At 46.9% G+C, this 15,248-nt stretch overlaps 45 non-coding genes across 45 annotated transcripts; all 45 read right to left on the bottom strand.

The window, feature by feature from the left end:
- Positions 1–167: 167 nt before the first annotated feature.
- LOC146878903 (5S ribosomal RNA) lies at positions 168–286 on the bottom strand. The gene has a single exon (XR_014988752.1). It is a non-coding gene; the product is annotated as a 5S ribosomal RNA (ribosomal RNA).
- A 218-nt stretch (positions 287–504) lies between these two features.
- Positions 505–623, bottom strand: LOC146878902 (5S ribosomal RNA). Its single transcript, XR_014988751.1, has one exon. It is a non-coding gene; the product is annotated as a 5S ribosomal RNA (ribosomal RNA).
- Positions 624–841: 218 nt separating this feature from the next.
- On the bottom strand, positions 842–960 carry LOC146878901 (5S ribosomal RNA). Its single transcript, XR_014988750.1, has one exon. It is a non-coding gene; the product is annotated as a 5S ribosomal RNA (ribosomal RNA).
- A 218-nt stretch (positions 961–1,178) lies between these two features.
- Positions 1,179–1,297, bottom strand: LOC146878900 (5S ribosomal RNA). Its single transcript, XR_014988749.1, has one exon. It is a non-coding gene; the product is annotated as a 5S ribosomal RNA (ribosomal RNA).
- Positions 1,298–1,515: 218 nt separating this feature from the next.
- LOC146878899 (5S ribosomal RNA) lies at positions 1,516–1,634 on the bottom strand. The gene has a single exon (XR_014989109.1). It is a non-coding gene; the product is annotated as a 5S ribosomal RNA (ribosomal RNA).
- A 218-nt stretch (positions 1,635–1,852) lies between these two features.
- On the bottom strand, positions 1,853–1,971 carry LOC146878898 (5S ribosomal RNA). Its single transcript, XR_014988748.1, has one exon. It is a non-coding gene; the product is annotated as a 5S ribosomal RNA (ribosomal RNA).
- A 218-nt stretch (positions 1,972–2,189) lies between these two features.
- On the bottom strand, positions 2,190–2,308 carry LOC146878897 (5S ribosomal RNA). The gene has a single exon (XR_014988747.1). It is a non-coding gene; the product is annotated as a 5S ribosomal RNA (ribosomal RNA).
- A 218-nt stretch (positions 2,309–2,526) lies between these two features.
- LOC146878896 (5S ribosomal RNA) lies at positions 2,527–2,645 on the bottom strand. The gene has a single exon (XR_014988746.1). It is a non-coding gene; the product is annotated as a 5S ribosomal RNA (ribosomal RNA).
- A 218-nt stretch (positions 2,646–2,863) lies between these two features.
- On the bottom strand, positions 2,864–2,982 carry LOC146878895 (5S ribosomal RNA). The gene has a single exon (XR_014988744.1). It is a non-coding gene; the product is annotated as a 5S ribosomal RNA (ribosomal RNA).
- A 218-nt stretch (positions 2,983–3,200) lies between these two features.
- On the bottom strand, positions 3,201–3,319 carry LOC146878894 (5S ribosomal RNA). Its single transcript, XR_014988976.1, has one exon. It is a non-coding gene; the product is annotated as a 5S ribosomal RNA (ribosomal RNA).
- Positions 3,320–3,537: 218 nt separating this feature from the next.
- Positions 3,538–3,656, bottom strand: LOC146878893 (5S ribosomal RNA). The gene has a single exon (XR_014988743.1). It is a non-coding gene; the product is annotated as a 5S ribosomal RNA (ribosomal RNA).
- Positions 3,657–3,874: 218 nt separating this feature from the next.
- On the bottom strand, positions 3,875–3,993 carry LOC146878892 (5S ribosomal RNA). Its single transcript, XR_014988742.1, has one exon. It is a non-coding gene; the product is annotated as a 5S ribosomal RNA (ribosomal RNA).
- A 218-nt stretch (positions 3,994–4,211) lies between these two features.
- On the bottom strand, positions 4,212–4,330 carry LOC146878891 (5S ribosomal RNA). The gene has a single exon (XR_014988971.1). It is a non-coding gene; the product is annotated as a 5S ribosomal RNA (ribosomal RNA).
- Positions 4,331–4,548: 218 nt separating this feature from the next.
- Positions 4,549–4,667, bottom strand: LOC146878890 (5S ribosomal RNA). Its single transcript, XR_014988741.1, has one exon. It is a non-coding gene; the product is annotated as a 5S ribosomal RNA (ribosomal RNA).
- Positions 4,668–4,885: 218 nt separating this feature from the next.
- Positions 4,886–5,004, bottom strand: LOC146878889 (5S ribosomal RNA). Its single transcript, XR_014989035.1, has one exon. It is a non-coding gene; the product is annotated as a 5S ribosomal RNA (ribosomal RNA).
- Positions 5,005–5,222: 218 nt separating this feature from the next.
- Positions 5,223–5,341, bottom strand: LOC146878888 (5S ribosomal RNA). Its single transcript, XR_014988740.1, has one exon. It is a non-coding gene; the product is annotated as a 5S ribosomal RNA (ribosomal RNA).
- A 218-nt stretch (positions 5,342–5,559) lies between these two features.
- Positions 5,560–5,678, bottom strand: LOC146878887 (5S ribosomal RNA). Its single transcript, XR_014988739.1, has one exon. It is a non-coding gene; the product is annotated as a 5S ribosomal RNA (ribosomal RNA).
- Positions 5,679–5,896: 218 nt separating this feature from the next.
- LOC146878886 (5S ribosomal RNA) lies at positions 5,897–6,015 on the bottom strand. The gene has a single exon (XR_014988738.1). It is a non-coding gene; the product is annotated as a 5S ribosomal RNA (ribosomal RNA).
- A 218-nt stretch (positions 6,016–6,233) lies between these two features.
- On the bottom strand, positions 6,234–6,352 carry LOC146878885 (5S ribosomal RNA). Its single transcript, XR_014988975.1, has one exon. It is a non-coding gene; the product is annotated as a 5S ribosomal RNA (ribosomal RNA).
- Positions 6,353–6,570: 218 nt separating this feature from the next.
- LOC146878884 (5S ribosomal RNA) lies at positions 6,571–6,689 on the bottom strand. The gene has a single exon (XR_014988737.1). It is a non-coding gene; the product is annotated as a 5S ribosomal RNA (ribosomal RNA).
- Positions 6,690–6,907: 218 nt separating this feature from the next.
- Positions 6,908–7,026, bottom strand: LOC146878883 (5S ribosomal RNA). Its single transcript, XR_014988736.1, has one exon. It is a non-coding gene; the product is annotated as a 5S ribosomal RNA (ribosomal RNA).
- A 218-nt stretch (positions 7,027–7,244) lies between these two features.
- LOC146878882 (5S ribosomal RNA) lies at positions 7,245–7,363 on the bottom strand. The gene has a single exon (XR_014989039.1). It is a non-coding gene; the product is annotated as a 5S ribosomal RNA (ribosomal RNA).
- Positions 7,364–7,581: 218 nt separating this feature from the next.
- Positions 7,582–7,700, bottom strand: LOC146878881 (5S ribosomal RNA). Its single transcript, XR_014989108.1, has one exon. It is a non-coding gene; the product is annotated as a 5S ribosomal RNA (ribosomal RNA).
- Positions 7,701–7,918: 218 nt separating this feature from the next.
- Positions 7,919–8,037, bottom strand: LOC146878880 (5S ribosomal RNA). The gene has a single exon (XR_014988735.1). It is a non-coding gene; the product is annotated as a 5S ribosomal RNA (ribosomal RNA).
- Positions 8,038–8,255: 218 nt separating this feature from the next.
- On the bottom strand, positions 8,256–8,374 carry LOC146878879 (5S ribosomal RNA). Its single transcript, XR_014988733.1, has one exon. It is a non-coding gene; the product is annotated as a 5S ribosomal RNA (ribosomal RNA).
- Positions 8,375–8,592: 218 nt separating this feature from the next.
- LOC146878878 (5S ribosomal RNA) lies at positions 8,593–8,711 on the bottom strand. Its single transcript, XR_014989107.1, has one exon. It is a non-coding gene; the product is annotated as a 5S ribosomal RNA (ribosomal RNA).
- Positions 8,712–8,929: 218 nt separating this feature from the next.
- Positions 8,930–9,048, bottom strand: LOC146878877 (5S ribosomal RNA). The gene has a single exon (XR_014988732.1). It is a non-coding gene; the product is annotated as a 5S ribosomal RNA (ribosomal RNA).
- Positions 9,049–9,266: 218 nt separating this feature from the next.
- Positions 9,267–9,385, bottom strand: LOC146878876 (5S ribosomal RNA). Its single transcript, XR_014988730.1, has one exon. It is a non-coding gene; the product is annotated as a 5S ribosomal RNA (ribosomal RNA).
- A 218-nt stretch (positions 9,386–9,603) lies between these two features.
- Positions 9,604–9,722, bottom strand: LOC146878875 (5S ribosomal RNA). The gene has a single exon (XR_014988729.1). It is a non-coding gene; the product is annotated as a 5S ribosomal RNA (ribosomal RNA).
- Positions 9,723–9,940: 218 nt separating this feature from the next.
- LOC146878874 (5S ribosomal RNA) lies at positions 9,941–10,059 on the bottom strand. Its single transcript, XR_014988728.1, has one exon. It is a non-coding gene; the product is annotated as a 5S ribosomal RNA (ribosomal RNA).
- Positions 10,060–10,277: 218 nt separating this feature from the next.
- LOC146878873 (5S ribosomal RNA) lies at positions 10,278–10,396 on the bottom strand. The gene has a single exon (XR_014988727.1). It is a non-coding gene; the product is annotated as a 5S ribosomal RNA (ribosomal RNA).
- Positions 10,397–10,614: 218 nt separating this feature from the next.
- LOC146878872 (5S ribosomal RNA) lies at positions 10,615–10,733 on the bottom strand. Its single transcript, XR_014988726.1, has one exon. It is a non-coding gene; the product is annotated as a 5S ribosomal RNA (ribosomal RNA).
- A 218-nt stretch (positions 10,734–10,951) lies between these two features.
- LOC146878871 (5S ribosomal RNA) lies at positions 10,952–11,070 on the bottom strand. Its single transcript, XR_014988725.1, has one exon. It is a non-coding gene; the product is annotated as a 5S ribosomal RNA (ribosomal RNA).
- A 218-nt stretch (positions 11,071–11,288) lies between these two features.
- Positions 11,289–11,407, bottom strand: LOC146878870 (5S ribosomal RNA). The gene has a single exon (XR_014988974.1). It is a non-coding gene; the product is annotated as a 5S ribosomal RNA (ribosomal RNA).
- Positions 11,408–11,625: 218 nt separating this feature from the next.
- On the bottom strand, positions 11,626–11,744 carry LOC146878869 (5S ribosomal RNA). The gene has a single exon (XR_014988724.1). It is a non-coding gene; the product is annotated as a 5S ribosomal RNA (ribosomal RNA).
- A 218-nt stretch (positions 11,745–11,962) lies between these two features.
- LOC146878868 (5S ribosomal RNA) lies at positions 11,963–12,081 on the bottom strand. The gene has a single exon (XR_014988723.1). It is a non-coding gene; the product is annotated as a 5S ribosomal RNA (ribosomal RNA).
- A 218-nt stretch (positions 12,082–12,299) lies between these two features.
- On the bottom strand, positions 12,300–12,418 carry LOC146878867 (5S ribosomal RNA). Its single transcript, XR_014988721.1, has one exon. It is a non-coding gene; the product is annotated as a 5S ribosomal RNA (ribosomal RNA).
- A 218-nt stretch (positions 12,419–12,636) lies between these two features.
- On the bottom strand, positions 12,637–12,755 carry LOC146878866 (5S ribosomal RNA). The gene has a single exon (XR_014988720.1). It is a non-coding gene; the product is annotated as a 5S ribosomal RNA (ribosomal RNA).
- Positions 12,756–12,973: 218 nt separating this feature from the next.
- LOC146878865 (5S ribosomal RNA) lies at positions 12,974–13,092 on the bottom strand. Its single transcript, XR_014988719.1, has one exon. It is a non-coding gene; the product is annotated as a 5S ribosomal RNA (ribosomal RNA).
- Positions 13,093–13,310: 218 nt separating this feature from the next.
- LOC146878864 (5S ribosomal RNA) lies at positions 13,311–13,429 on the bottom strand. The gene has a single exon (XR_014988718.1). It is a non-coding gene; the product is annotated as a 5S ribosomal RNA (ribosomal RNA).
- Positions 13,430–13,647: 218 nt separating this feature from the next.
- LOC146878863 (5S ribosomal RNA) lies at positions 13,648–13,766 on the bottom strand. Its single transcript, XR_014989105.1, has one exon. It is a non-coding gene; the product is annotated as a 5S ribosomal RNA (ribosomal RNA).
- A 218-nt stretch (positions 13,767–13,984) lies between these two features.
- On the bottom strand, positions 13,985–14,103 carry LOC146878862 (5S ribosomal RNA). Its single transcript, XR_014988717.1, has one exon. It is a non-coding gene; the product is annotated as a 5S ribosomal RNA (ribosomal RNA).
- A 218-nt stretch (positions 14,104–14,321) lies between these two features.
- Positions 14,322–14,440, bottom strand: LOC146878861 (5S ribosomal RNA). Its single transcript, XR_014989031.1, has one exon. It is a non-coding gene; the product is annotated as a 5S ribosomal RNA (ribosomal RNA).
- A 218-nt stretch (positions 14,441–14,658) lies between these two features.
- LOC146878860 (5S ribosomal RNA) lies at positions 14,659–14,777 on the bottom strand. Its single transcript, XR_014988997.1, has one exon. It is a non-coding gene; the product is annotated as a 5S ribosomal RNA (ribosomal RNA).
- Positions 14,778–14,995: 218 nt separating this feature from the next.
- Positions 14,996–15,114, bottom strand: LOC146878859 (5S ribosomal RNA). The gene has a single exon (XR_014989104.1). It is a non-coding gene; the product is annotated as a 5S ribosomal RNA (ribosomal RNA).
- Between the last annotated feature and the right edge of the window lie 134 nt (positions 15,115–15,248).

Below are 15,248 nucleotides of genomic sequence, written 5' to 3'. Positions count from 1 at the left end.
TTGAACACTTGGCGCGGCGCGGGGGCACGGGGACGTGAGGTGGGTTGTTTTGGTCTGAAGAGATTTTGGTAGTAGTCAGTTGGAATGATTTAGGTGATAATTTAGGATTTGATTGCAAAAGAAAACAGTGATGAAAAGAACGTGGGAAAAGAAAATAACGTAAAAAAGAGGTGCAACACGAGGACTTCCCAGGAGGTCACCCATCCTAGTACTACTCTCGCCCAAGCACGCTTAACTGCGGAGTTCTGATGGGATCCGGTGCATTAGTGCTGGTATGATCGCACCTGTGAAGTATTGCACGATCAATGTACATATGGGTTTCGCATTGGGCCTAAGTTTGAACACTTGGCGCGGCGCGGGGGCACGGGGAGGTGAGGTGGGTTGTTTTGGTCTGAAGAGATTTTGGTAGTAGTCAGTTGGAATGATTTAGGTGATAATTTAGGATTTGATTGCAAAAGAAAACAGTGATGAAAAGAACGTGGGAAAAGAAAATAACGTAAAAAAGAGGTGCAACACGAGGACTTCCCAGGAGGTCACCCATCCTAGTACTACTCTCGCCCAAGCACGCTTAACTGCGGAGTTCTGATGGGATCCGGTGCATTAGTGCTGGTATGATCGCACCTGTGAAGTATTGCACGATCAATGTACATATGGGTTTCGCATTGGGCCTAAGTTTGAACACTTGGCGCGGCGCGGGGGCACGGGGAGGTGAGGTGGGTTGTTTTGGTCTGAAGAGATTTTGGTAGTAGTCAGTTGGAATGATTTAGGTGATAATTTAGGATTTGATTGCAAAAGAAAACAGTGATGAAAAGAACGTGGGAAAAGAAAATAACGTAAAAAAGAGGTGCAACACGAGGACTTCCCAGGAGGTCACCCATCCTAGTACTACTCTCGCCCAAGCACGCTTAACTGCGGAGTTCTGATGGGATCCGGTGCATTAGTGCTGGTATGATCGCACCTGTGAAGTATTGCACGATCAATGTACATATGGGTTTCGCATTGGGCCTAAGTTTGAACACTTGGCGCGGCGCGGGGGCACGGGGACGTGAGGTGGGTTGTTTTGGTCTGAAGAGATTTTGGTAGTAGTCAGTTGGAATGATTTAGGTGATAATTTAGGATTTGATTGCAAAAGAAAACAGTGATGAAAAGAACGTGGGAAAAGAAAATAACGTAAAAAAGAGGTGCAACACGAGGACTTCCCAGGAGGTCACCCATCCTAGTACTACTCTCGCCCAAGCACGCTTAACTGCGGAGTTCTGATGGGATCCGGTGCATTAGTGCTGGTATGATCGCACCTGTGAAGTATTGCACGATCAATGTACATATGGGTTTCGCATTGGGCCTAAGTTTGAACACTTGGCGCGGCGCGGGGGCACGGGGACGTGAGGTGGGTTGTTTTGGTCTGAAGAGATTTTGGTAGTAGTCAGTTGGAATGATTTAGGTGATAATTTAGGATTTGATTGCAAAAGAAAACAGTGATGAAAAGAACGTGGGAAAAGAAAATAACGTAAAAAAGAGGTGCAACACGAGGACTTCCCAGGAGGTCACCCATCCTAGTACTACTCTCGCCGAAGCACGCTTAACTGCGGAGTTCTGATGGGATCCGGTGCATTAGTGCTGGTATGATCGCACCTGTGAAGTATTGCACGATCAATGTACATATGGGTTTCGCATTGGGCCTAAGTTTGAACACTTGGCGCGGCGCGGGGGCACGGGGACGTGAGGTGGGTTGTTTTGGTCTGAAGAGATTTTGGTAGTAGTCAGTTGGAATGATTTAGGTGATAATTTAGGATTTGATTGCAAAAGAAAACAGTGATGAAAAGAACGTGGGAAAAGAAAATAACGTAAAAAAGAGGTGCAACACGAGGACTTCCCAGGAGGTCACCCATCCTAGTACTACTCTCGCCCAAGCACGCTTAACTGCGGAGTTCTGATGGGATCCGGTGCATTAGTGCTGGTATGATCGCACCTGTGAAGTATTGCACGATCAATGTACATATGGGTTTCGCATTGGGCCTAAGTTTGAACACTTGGCGCGGCGCGGGGGCACGGGGACGTGAGGTGGGTCGTTTTGGTCTGAAGAGATTTTGGTAGTAGTCAGTTGGAATGATTTAGGTGATAATTTAGGATTTGATTGCAAAAGAAAACAGTGATGAAAAGAACGTGGGAAAAGAAAATAACGTAAAAAAGAGGTGCAACACGAGGACTTCCCAGGAGGTCACCCATCCTAGTACTACTCTCGCCCAAGCACGCTTAACTGCGGAGTTCTGATGGGATCCGGTGCATTAGTGCTGGTATGATCGCACCTGTGAAGTATTGCACGATCAATGTACATATGGGTTTCGCATTGGGCCTAAGTTTGAACACTTGGCGCGGCGCGGGGGCACGGGGAGGTGAGGTGGGTTGTTTTGGTCTGAAGAGATTTTGGTAGTAGTCAGTTGGAATGATTTAGGTGATAATTTAGGATTTGATTGCAAAAGAAAACAGTGATGAAAAGAACGTGGGAAAAGAAAATAACGTAAAAAAGAGGTGCAACACGAGGACTTCCCAGGAGGTCACCCATCCTAGTACTACTCTCGCCCAAGCACGCTTAACTGCGGAGTTCTGATGGGATCCGGTGCATTAGTGCTGGTATGATCGCACCTGTGAAGTATTGCACGATCAATGTACATATGGGTTTCGCATTGGGCCTAAGTTTGAACACTTGGCGCGGCGCGGGGGCACGGGGACGTGAGGTGGGTCGTTTTGGTCTGAAGAGATTTTGGTAGTAGTCAGTTGGAATGATTTAGGTGATAATTTAGGATTTGATTGCAAAAGAAAACAGTGATGAAAAGAACGTGGGAAAAGAAAATAACGTAAAAAAGAGGTGCAACACGAGGACTTCCCAGGAGGTCACCCATCCTAGTACTACTCTCGCCCAAGCACGCTTAACTGCGGAGTTCTGATGGGATCCGGTGCATTAGTGCTGGTATGATCGCACCTGTGAAGTATTGCACGATCAATGTACATATGGGTTTCGCATTGGGCCTAAGTTTGAACACTTGGCGCGGCGCGGGGGCATGGGGAGGTGAGGTGGGTTGTTTTGGTCTGAAGAGATTTTGGTAGTAGTCAGTTGGAATGATTTAGGTGATAATTTAGGATTTGATTGCAAAAGAAAACAGTGATGAAAAGAACGTGGGAAAAGAAAATAACGTAAAAAAGAGGTGCAACACGAGGACTTCCCAGGAGGTCACCCATCCTAGTACTACTCTCGCCCAAGCACGCTTAACTGCAGAGTTCTGATGGGATCCGGTGCATTAGTGCTGGTATGATCGCACCTGTGAAGTATTGCACGATCAATGTACATATGGGTTTCGCATTGGGCCTAAGTTTGAACACTTGGCGTGGCGCGGGGGCACGGGGACGTGAGGTGGGTTGTTTTGGTCTGAAGAGATTTTGGTAGTAGTCAGTTGGAATGATTTAGGTGATAATTTAGGATTTGATTGCAAAAGAAAACAGTGATGAAAAGAACGTAGGAAAAGAAAATAACGTAAAAAAGAGGTGCAACACGAGGACTTCCCAGGAGGTCACCCATCCTAGTACTACTCTCGCCCAAGCACGCTTAACTGCGGAGTTCTGATGGGATCCGGTGCATTAGTGCTGGTATGATCGCACCTGTGAAGTATTGCACGATCAATGTACATATGGGTTTCGCATTGGGCCTAAGTTTGAACACTTGGCGCGGCGCGGGGGCACGGGGACGTGAGGTGGGTCGTTTTGGTCTGAAGAGATTTTGGTAGTAGTCAGTTGGAATGATTTAGGTGATAATTTAGGATTTGATTGCAAAAGAAAACAGTGATGAAAAGAACGTGGGAAAAGAAAATAACGTAAAAAAGAGGTGCAACACGAGGACTTCCCAGGAGGTCACCCATCCTAGTACTACTCTCGCCCAAGCACGCTTAACTGCGGAGTTCTGATGGGATCCGGTGCATTAGTGCTGGTATGATCGCACCTGTGAAGTATTGCACGATCAATGTACATATGGGTTTCGCATTGGGCCTAAGTTTGAACACTTGGCGCGGCGCGGGGGCACGGGGACGTGAGGTGGGTTGTTTTGGTCTGAAGAGATTTTGGTAGTAGTCAGTTGGAATGATTTAGGTGATAATTTAGGATTTGATTGCAAAAGAAAACAGTGATGAAAAGAACGTGGGAAAAGAAAATAACGTAAAAAAGAGGTGCAACACGAGGACTTCCCAGGAGGTCACCCATCCTAGTACTACACTCGCCCAAGCACGCTTAACTGCGGAGTTCTGATGGGATCCGGTGCATTAGTGCTGGTATGATCGCACCTGTGAAGTATTGCACGATCAATGTACATATGGGTTTCGCATTGGGCCTAAGTTTGAACACTTGGCGCGGCGCGGGGGCACGGGGAGGTGAGGTGGGTTGTTTTGGTCTGAAGAGATTTTGGTAGTAGTCAGTTGGAATGATTTAGGTGATAATTTAGGATTTGATTGCAAAAGAAAACAGTGATGAAAAGAACGTGGGAAAAGAAAATAACGTAAAAAAGAGGTGCAACACGAGGACTTCCCAGGAGGTCACCCATCCTAGTACTACTCTCGCCCAAGCACGCTTAACTGCGGAGTTCTGATGGGATCCGGTGCATTAGTGCTGGTATGATCGCACCTGTGAAGTATTGCACGATCAATGTACATATGGGTTTCGCATTGGGCCTAAGTTTGAACACTTGGCGCGGCGCGGGGGCACGGGGACGTGAGGTGGGTTGTTTTGGTCTGAAGAGATTTTGGTAGTAGGCAGTTGGAATGATTTAGGTGATAATTTAGGATTTGATTGCAAAAGAAAACAGTGATGAAAAGAACGTGGGAAAAGAAAATAACGTAAAAAAGAGGTGCAACACGAGGACTTCCCAGGAGGTCACCCATCCTAGTACTACTCTTGCCCAAGCACGCTTAACTGCGGAGTTCTGATGGGATCCGGTGCATTAGTGCTGGTATGATCGCACCTGTGAAGTATTGCACGATCAATGTACATATGGGTTTCGCATTGGGCCTAAGTTTGAACACTTGGCGCGGCGCGGGGGCACGGGGAGGTGAGGTGGGTTGTTTTGGTCTGAAGAGATTTTGGTAGTAGTCAGTTGGAATGATTTAGGTGATAATTTAGGATTTGATTGCAAAAGAAAACAGTGATGAAAAGAACGTGGGAAAAGAAAATAACGTAAAAAAGAGGTGCAACACGAGGACTTCCCAGGAGGTCACCCATCCTAGTACTACTCTCGCCCAAGCACGCTTAACTGCGGAGTTCTGATGGGATCCGGTGCATTAGTGCTGGTATGATCGCACCTGTGAAGTATTGCACGATCAATGTACATATGGGTTTCGCATTGGGCCTAAGTTTGAACACTTGGCGCGGCGCGGGGGCACGGGGACGTGAGGTGGGTTGTTTTGGTCTGAAGAGATTTTGGTAGTAGTCAGTTGGAATGATTTAGGTGATAATTTAGGATTTGATTGCAAAAGAAAACAGTGATGAAAAGAACGTGGGAAAAGAAAATAACGTAAAAAAGAGGTGCAACACGAGGACTTCCCAGGAGGTCACCCATCCTAGTACTACTCTCGCCCAAGCACGCTTAACTGCGGAGTTCTGATGGGATCCGGTGCATTAGTGCTGGTATGATCGCACCTGTGAAGTATTGCACGATCAATGTACATATGGGTTTCGCATTGGGCCTAAGTTTGAACACTTGGCGCGGCGCGGGGGCACGGGGAGGTGAGGTGGGTTGTTTTGGTCTGAAGAGATTTTGGTAGTAGTCAGTTGGAATGATTTAGGTGATAATTTAGGATTTGATTGCAAAAGAAAACAGTGATGAAAAGAACGTGGGAAAAGAAAATAACGTAAAAAAGAGGTGCAACACGAGGACTTCCCAGGAGGTCACCCATCCTAGTACTACTCTCGCCCAAGCACGCTTAACTGCGGAGTTCTGATGGGATCCGGTGCATTAGTGCTGGTATGATCGCACCTGTGAAGTATTGCACGATCAATGTACATATGGGTTTCGCATTGGGCCTAAGTTTGAACACTTGGCGCGGCACGGGGGCACGGGGACGTGAGGTGGGTTGTTTTGGTCTGAAGAGATTTTGGTAGTAGTCAGTTGGAATGATTTAGGTGATAATTTAGGATTTGATTGCAAAAGAAAACAGTGATGAAAAGAACGTGGGAAAAGAAAATAACGTAAAAAAGAGGTGCAACACGAGGACTTCCCAGGAGGTCACCCATCCTAGTACTACTCTCGCCCAAGCACGCTTAACTGCAGAGTTCTGATGGGATCCGGTGCATTAGTGCTGGTATGATCGCACCTGTGAAGTATTGCACGATCAATGTACATATGGGTTTCGCATTGGGCCTAAGTTTGAACACTTGGCGCGGCGCGGGGGCACGGGGACGTGAGGTGTGTTGTTTTGGTCTGAAGAGATTTTGGTAGTAGTCAGTTGGAATGATTTAGGTGATAATTTAGGATTTGATTGCAAAAGAAAACAGTGATGAAAAGAACGTGGGAAAAGAAAATAACGTAAAAAAGAGGTGCAACACGAGGACTTCCCAGGAGGTCACCCATCCTAGTACTACTCTCGCCCAAGCACGCTTAACTGCGGAGTTCTGATGGGATCCGGTGCATTAGTGCTGGTATGATCGCACCTGTGAAGTATTGCACGATCAATGTACATATGGGTTTCGCATTGGGCCTAAGTTTGAACACTTGGCGCGGCGCGGGGGCACGGGGACGTGAGGTGGGTTGTTTTGGTCTGAAGAGATTTTGGTAGTAGTCAGTTGGAATGATTTAGGTGATAATTTAGGATTTGATTGCAAAAGAAAACAGTGATGAAAAGAACGTGGGAAAAGAAAATAACGTAAAAAAGAGGTGCAACACGAGGACTTCCCAGGAGGTCACCCATCCTAGTACTACTCTCGCCCAAGCACGCTTAACTGCGGAGTTCTGATGGGATCCGGTGCATTAGTGCTGGTATGATCGCACCTGTGAAGTATTGCACGATCAATGTACATATGGGTTTCGCATTGGGCCTAAGTTTGAACACTTGGCGCGGCGCGGGGGCACGGGGACGTGAGGTGGGTTGTTTTGGTCTGAAGAGATTTTGGTAGTAGTCAGTTGGAATGATTTAGGTGATAATTTAGGATTTGATTGCAAAAGAAAACAGTGATGAAAAGAACGTGGGAAAAGAAAATAACGTAAAAAAGAGGTGCAACACGAGGACTTCCCAGGAGGTCACCCATCCTAGTACTACTCTCGCCCAAGAACGCTTAACTGCGGAGTTCTGATGGGATCCGGTGCATTAGTGCTGGTATGATCGCACCTGTGAAGTATTGCACGATCAATGTACATATGGGTTTCGCATTGGGCCTAAGTTTGAACACTTGGCGCGGCGCGGGGGCACGGGGACGTGAGGTGGGTTGTTTTGGTCTGAAGAGATTTTGGTAGTAGTCAGTTGGAATGATTTAGGTGATAATTTAGGATTTGATTGCAAAAGAAAACAGTGATGAAAAGAACGTGGGAAAAGAAAATAACGTAAAAAAGAGGTGCAACACGAGGACTTCCCAGGAGGTCACCCATCCTAGTACTACTCTCGCCGAAGCACGCTTAACTGCGGAGTTCTGATGGGATCCGGTGCATTAGTGCTGGTATGATCGCACCTGTGAAGTATTGCACGATCAATGTACATATGGGTTTCGCATTGGGCCTAAGTTTGAACACTTGGCGCGGCGCGGGGGCACGGGGACGTGAGGTGGGTTGTTTTGGTCTGAAGAGATTTTGGTAGTAGTCAGTTGGAATGATTTAGGTGATAATTTAGGATTTGATTGCAAAAGAAAACAGTGATGAAAAGAACGTGGGAAAAGAAAATAACGTAAAAAAGAGGTGCAACACGAGGACTTCCCAGGAGGTCACCCATCCTAGTACTACTCTCGCCCAAGCACGCTTAACTGCGGAGTTCTGATGGGATCCGGTGCATTAGTGCTGGTATGATCGCACCTGTGAAGTATTGCACGATCAATGTACATATGGGTTTCGCATTGGGCCTAAGTTTGAACACTTGGCGCGGCGCGGGGGCACGGGGACGTGAGGTGGGTTGTTTTGGTCTGAAGAGATTTTGGTAGTAGTCAGTTGGAATGATTTAGGTGATAATTTAGGATTTGATTGCAAAAGAAAACAGTGATGAAAAGAACGTGGGAAAAGAAAATAACGTAAAAAAGAGGTGCAACACGAGGACTTCCCAGGAGGTCACCCATCCTAGTACTACTCTCGCCCAAGCACGCTTAACTGCGGAGTTCTGATGGGATCCGGTGCATTAGTGCTGGTATGATCGCACCTGTGAAGTATTGCACGATCAATGTACATATGGGTTTCGCATTGGGCCTAAGTTTGAACACTTGGCGCGGCGCGGGGGCACGGGGAGGTGAGGTGGGTTGTTTTGGTCTGAAGAGATTTTGGTAGTAGTCAGTTGGAATGATTTAGGTGATAATTTAGGATTTGATTGCAAAAGAAAACAGTGATGAAAAGAACGTGGGAAAAGAAAATAACGTAAAAAAGAGGTGCAACACGAGGACTTCCCAGGAGGTCACCCATCCTAGTACTACTCTCGCCGAAGCACGCTTAACTGCGGAGTTCTGATGGGATCCGGTGCATTAGTGCTGGTATGATCGCACCTGTGAAGTATTGCACGATCAATGTACATATGGGTTTCGCATTGGGCCTAAGTTTGAACACTTGGCGCGGCGCGGGGGCACGGGGAGGTGAGGTGGGTTGTTTTGGTCTGAAGAGATTTTGGTAGTAGTCAGTTGGAATGATTTAGGTGATAATTTAGGATTTGATTGCAAAAGAAAACAGTGATGAAAAGAACGTGGGAAAAGAAAATAACGTAAAAAAGAGGTGCAACACGAGGACTTCCCAGGAGGTCACCCATCCTAGTACTACTCTCGCCCAAGCACGCTTAACTGCGGAGTTCTGATGGGATCCGGTGCATTAGTGCTGGTATGATCGCACCTGTGAAGTATTGCACGATCAATGTACATATGGGTTTCGCATTGGGCCTAAGTTTGAACACTTGGCGCGGCACGGGGGCACGGGGACGTGAGGTGGGTTGTTTTGGTCTGAAGAGATTTTGGTAGTAGTCAGTTGGAATGATTTAGGTGATAATTTAGGATTTGATTGCAAAAGAAAATAGTGATGAAAAGAACGTGGGAAAAGAAAATAACGTAAAAAAGAGGTGCAACACGAGGACTTCCCAGGAGGTCACCCATCCTAGTACTACTCTCGCCCAAGCACGCTTAACTGCGGAGTTCTGATGGGATCCGGTGCATTAGTGCTGGTATGATCGCACCTGTGAAGTATTGCACGATCAATGTACATATGGGTTTCGCATTGGGCCTAAGTTTGAACACTTGGCGCGGCGCGGGGGCACGGGGAGGTGAGGTGGGTTGTTTTGGTCTGAAGAGATTTTGGTAGTAGTCAGTTGGAATGATTTAGGTGATAATTTAGGATTTGATTGCAAAAGAAAACAGTGATGAAAAGAACGTGGGAAAAGAAAATAACGTAAAAAAGAGGTGCAACACGAGGACTTCCCAGGAGGTCACCCATCCTAGTACTACTCTCGCCCAAGCACGCTTAACTGCGGAGTTCTGATGGGATCCGGTGCATTAGTGCTGGTATGATCGCACCTGTGAAGTATTGCACGATCAATGTACATATGGGTTTCGCATTGGGCCTAAGTTTGAACACTTGGCGCGGCACGGGGGCACGGGGACGTGAGGTGGGTTGTTTTGGTCTGAAGAGATTTTGGTAGTAGTCAGTTGGAATGATTTAGGTGATAATTTAGGATTTGATTGCAAAAGAAAACAGTGATGAAAAGAACGTGGGAAAAGAAAATAACGTAAAAAAGAGGTGCAACACGAGGACTTCCCAGGAGGTCACCCATCCTAGTACTACTCTCGCCCAAGCACGCTTAACTGCGGAGTTCTGATGGGATCCGGTGCATTAGTGCTGGTATGATCGCACCTGTGAAGTATTGCACGATCAATGTACATATGGGTTTCGCATTGGGCCTAAGTTTGAACACTTGGCGCGGCGCGGGGGCACGGGGACGTGAGGTGGGTCGTTTTGGTCTGAAGAGATTTTGGTAGTAGTCAGTTGGAATGATTTAGGTGATAATTTAGGATTTGATTGCAAAAGAAAACAGTGATGAAAAGAACGTGGGAAAAGAAAATAACGTAAAAAAGAGGTGCAACACGAGGACTTCCCAGGAGGTCACCCATCCTAGTACTACTCTCGCCCAAGCACGCTTAACTGCGGAGTTCTGATGGGATCCGGTGCATTAGTGCTGGTATGATCGCACCTGTGAAGTATTGCACGATCAATGTACATATGGGTTTCGCATTGGGCCTAAGTTTGAACACTTGGCGCGGCGCGGGGGCACGGGGACGTGAGGTGGGTTGTTTTGGTCTGAAGAGATTTTGGTAGTAGTCAGTTGGAATGATTTAGGTGATAATTTAGGATTTGATTGCAAAAGAAAACAGTGATGAAAAGAACGTGGGAAAAGAAAATAACGTAAAAAAGAGGTGCAACACGAGGACTTCCCAGGAGGTCACCCATCCTAGTACTACTCTCGCCCAAGCACGCTTAACTGCGGAGTTCTGATGGGATCCGGTGCATTAGTGCTGGTATGATCGCACCTGTGAAGTATTGCACGATCAATGTACATATGGGTTTCGCATTGGGCCTAAGTTTGAACACTTGGCGCGGCGCGGGGGCACGGGGACGTGAGGTGGGTTGTTTTGGTCTGAAGAGATTTTGGTAGTAGTCAGTTGGAATGATTTAGGTGATAATTTAGGATTTGATTGCAAAAGAAAACAGTGATGAAAAGAACGTGGGAAAAGAAAATAACGTAAAAAAGAGGTGCAACACGAGGACTTCCCAGGAGGTCACCCATCCTAGTACTACTCTCGCCCAAGCACGCTTAACTGCGGAGTTCTGATGGGATCCGGTGCATTAGTGCTGGTATGATCGCACCTGTGAAGTATTGCACGATCAATGTACATATGGGTTTCGCATTGGGCCTAAGTTTGAACACTTGGCGCGGCGCGGGGGCACGGGGAGGTGAGGTGGGTTGTTTTGGTCTGAAGAGATTTTGGTAGTAGTCAGTTGGAATGATTTAGGTGATAATTTAGGATTTGATTGCAAAAGAAAACAGTGATGAAAAGAACGTGGGAAAAGAAAATAACGTAAAAAAGAGGTGCAACACGAGGACTTCCCAGGAGGTCACCCATCCTAGTACTACTCTCGCCCAAGCACGCTTAACTGCAGAGTTCTGATGGGATCCGGTGCATTAGTGCTGGTATGATCGCACCTGTGAAGTATTGCACGATCAATGTACATATGGGTTTCGCATTGGGCCTAAGTTTGAACACTTGGCGCGGCGCGGGGGCACGGGGACGTGAGGTGGGTTGTTTTGGTCTGAAGAGATTTTGGTAGTAGTCAGTTGGAATGATTTAGGTGATAATTTAGGATTTGATTGCAAAAGAAAACAGTGATGAAAAGAACGTGGGAAAAGAAAATAACGTAAAAAAGAGGTGCAACACGAGGACTTCCCAGGAGGTCACCCATCCTAGTACTACTCTCGCCCAAGCACGCTTAACTGCGGAGTTCTGATGGGATCCGGTGCATTAGTGCTGGTATGATCGCACCTGTGAAGTATTGCACGATCAATGTACATATGGGTTTCGCATTGGGCCTAAGTTTGAACACTTGGCGCGGCGCGGGGGCACGGGGACGTGAGGTGGGTCGTTTTGGTCTGAAGAGATTTTGGTAGTAGTCAGTTGGAATGATTTAGGTGATAATTTAGGATTTGATTGCAAAAGAAAACAGTGATGAAAAGAACGTGGGAAAAGAAAATAACGTAAAAAAGAGGTGCAACACGAGGACTTCCCAGGAGGTCACCCATCCTAGTACTACTCTCGCCCAAGCACGCTTAACTGCGGAGTTCTGATGGGATCCGGTGCATTAGTGCTGGTATGATCGCACCTGTGAAGTATTGCACGATCAATGTACATATGGGTTTCGCATTGGGCCTAAGTTTGAACACTTGGCGCGGCGCGGGGGCACGGGGAGGTGAGGTGGGTTGTTTTGGTCTGAAGAGATTTTGGTAGTAGTCAGTTGGAATGATTTAGGTGATAATTTAGGATTTGATTGCAAAAGAAAACAGTGATGAAAAGAACGTGGGAAAAGAAAATAACGTAAAAAAGAGGTGCAACACGAGGACTTCCCAGGAGGTCACCCATCCTAGTACTACTCTCGCCCAAGCACGCTTAACTGCGGAGTTCTGATGGGATCCGGTGCATTAGTGCTGGTATGATCGCACCTGTGAAGTATTGCACGATCAATGTACATATGGGTTTCGCATTGGGCCTAAGTTTGAACACTTGGCGCGGCGCGGGGGCACGGGGACGTGAGGTGGGTTGTTTTGGTCTGAAGAGATTTTGGTAGTAGTCAGTTGGAATGATTTAGGTGATAATTTAGGATTTGATTGCAAAAGAAAACAGTGATGAAAAGAACGTAGGAAAAGAAAATAACGTAAAAAAGAGGTGCAACACGAGGACTTCCCAGGAGGTCACCCATCCTAGTACTACTCTCGCCCAAGCACGCTTAACTGCGGAGTTCTGATGGGATCCGGTGCATTAGTGCTGGTATGATCGCACCTGTGAAGTATTGCACGATCAATGTACATATGGGTTTCGCATTGGGCCTAAGTTTGAACACTTGGCGCGGCGCGGGGGCACGGGGACGTGAGGTGGGTCGTTTTGGTCTGAAGAGATTTTGGTAGTAGTCAGTTGGAATGATTTAGGTGATAATTTAGGATTTGATTGCAAAAGAAAACAGTGATGAAAAGAACGTGGGAAAAGAAAATAACGTAAAAATGAGGTGCAACACGAGGACTTCCCAGGAGGTCACCCATCCTAGTACTACTCTCGCCCAAGCACGCTTAACTGCGGAGTTCTGATGGGATCCGGTGCATTAGTGCTGGTATGATCGCACCTGTGAAGTATTGCACGATCAATGTACATATGGGTTTCGCATTGGGCCTAAGTTTGAACACTTGGCGCGGCGCGGGGGCACGGGGACGTGAGGTGGGTTGTTTTGGTCTGAAGAGATTTTGGTAGTAGTCAGTTGGAATGATTTAGGTGATAATTTAGGATTTGATTGCAAAAGAAAACAGTGATGAAAAGAACGTGGGAAAAGAAAATAACGTAAAAAAGAGGTGCAACACGAGGACTTCCCAGGAGGTCACCCATCCTAGTACTACTCTCGCCCAAGCACGCTTAACTGCGGAGTTCTGATGGGATCCGGTGCATTAGTGCTGGTATGATCGCACCTGTGAAGTATTGCACGATCAATGTACATATGGGTTTCGCATTGGGCCTAAGTTTGAACACTTGGCGCGGCGCGGGGGCACGGGGAGGTGAGGTGGGTTGTTTTGGTCTGAAGAGATTTTGGTAGTAGTCAGTTGGAATGATTTAGGTGATAATTTAGGATTTGATTGCAAAAGAAAACAGTGATGAAAAGAACGTGGGAAAAGAAAATAACGTAAAAAAGAGGTGCAACACGAGGACTTCCCAGGAGGTCACCCATCCTAGTACTACTCTCGCCGAAGCACGCTTAACTGCGGAGTTCTGATGGGATCCGGTGCATTAGTGCTGGTATGATCGCACCTGTGAAGTATTGCACGATCAATGTACATATGGGTTTCGCATTGGGCCTAAGTTTGAACACTTGGCGCGGCGCGGGGGCACGGGGACGTGAGGTGGGTTGTTTTGGTCTGAAGAGATTTTGGTAGTAGTCAGTTGGAATGATTTAGGTGATAATTTAGGATTTGATTGCAAAAGAAAACAGTGATGAAAAGAACGTGGGAAAAGAAAATAACGTAAAAAAGAGGTGCAACACGAGGACTTCCCAGGAGGTCACCCATCCTAGTACTACTCTCGCCCAAGCACGCTTAACTGCGGAGTTCTGATGGGATCCGGTGCATTAGTGCTGGTATGATCGCACCTGTGAAGTATTGCACGATCAATGTACATATGGGTTTCGCATTGGGCCTAAGTTTGAACACTTGGCGCGGCGCGGGGGCACGGGGACGTGAGGTGGGTTGTTTTGGTCTGAAGAGATTTTGGTAGTAGTCAGTTGGAATGATTTAGGTGATAATTTAGGATTTGATTGCAAAAGAAAACAGTGATGAAAAGAACGTGGGAAAAGAAAATAACGTAAAAAAGAGGTGCAACACGAGGACTTCCCAGGAGGTCACCCATCCTAGTACTACTCTCGCCCAAGCACGCTTAACTGCGGAGTTCTGATGGGATCCGGTGCATTAGTGTTGGTATGATCGCACCTGTGAAGTATTGCACGATCAATGTACATATGGGTTTCGCATTGGGCCTAAGTTTGAACACTTGGCGCGGCGCGGGGGCACGGGGACGTGAGGTGGGTTGTTTTGGTCTGAAGAGATTTTGGTAGTAGTCAGTTGGAATGATTTAGGTGATAATTTAGGATTTGATTGCAAAAGAAAACAGTGATGAAAAGAACGTGGGAAAAGAAAATAACGTAAAAAAGAGGTGCAACACGAGGACTTCCCAGGAGGTCACCCGTCCTAGTACTACTCTCGCCCAAGCACGCTTAACTGCGGAGTTCTGATGGGATCCGGTGCATTAGTGCTGGTATGATCGCACCTGTGAAGTATTGCACGATCAATGTACATATGGGTTTCGCATTGGGCCTAAGTTTGAACACTTGGCGCGGCGCGGGGGCACGGGGAGGTGAGGTGGGTTGTTTTGGTCTGAAGAGATTTTGGTAGTAGTTAGTTGGAATGATTTAGGTGATAATTTAGGATTTGATTGCAAAAGAAAACAGTGATGAAAAGAACGTGGGAAAAGAAAATAACGTAAAAAAGAGGTGCAACACGAGGACTTCCCAGGAGGTCACCCATCCTAGTACTACTCTCGCCGAAGCACGCTTAACTGCGGAGTTCTGATGGGATCCGGTGCATTAGTGCTGGTATGATCGCACCTGTGAAGTATTGCACGATCAATGTACATATGGGTTTCGCATTGGGCCTAAGTTTGAACATTTGGCGCGGCGCGGGGGCACGGGGACGTGAGGTGGGTTGTTTTGGTCTGAAGAGATTTTGGTAGTAGTCAGTTGG

Source organism: Vigna unguiculata, unplaced genomic scaffold (genome assembly GCF_037176805.1).
Source record: "Vigna unguiculata cultivar grain cowpea cultivar isolate G323 ecotype 2 unplaced genomic scaffold, ASM3717680v1 ptg000026l_ERROPOS8192196, whole genome shotgun sequence".
Lineage (NCBI taxonomy): Eukaryota > Viridiplantae > Streptophyta > Magnoliopsida > Fabales > Fabaceae > Vigna > Vigna unguiculata.
Note: the sequence above shows the minus strand (reverse complement) of the source record. Positions and strands in the feature narration are given on the sequence as shown.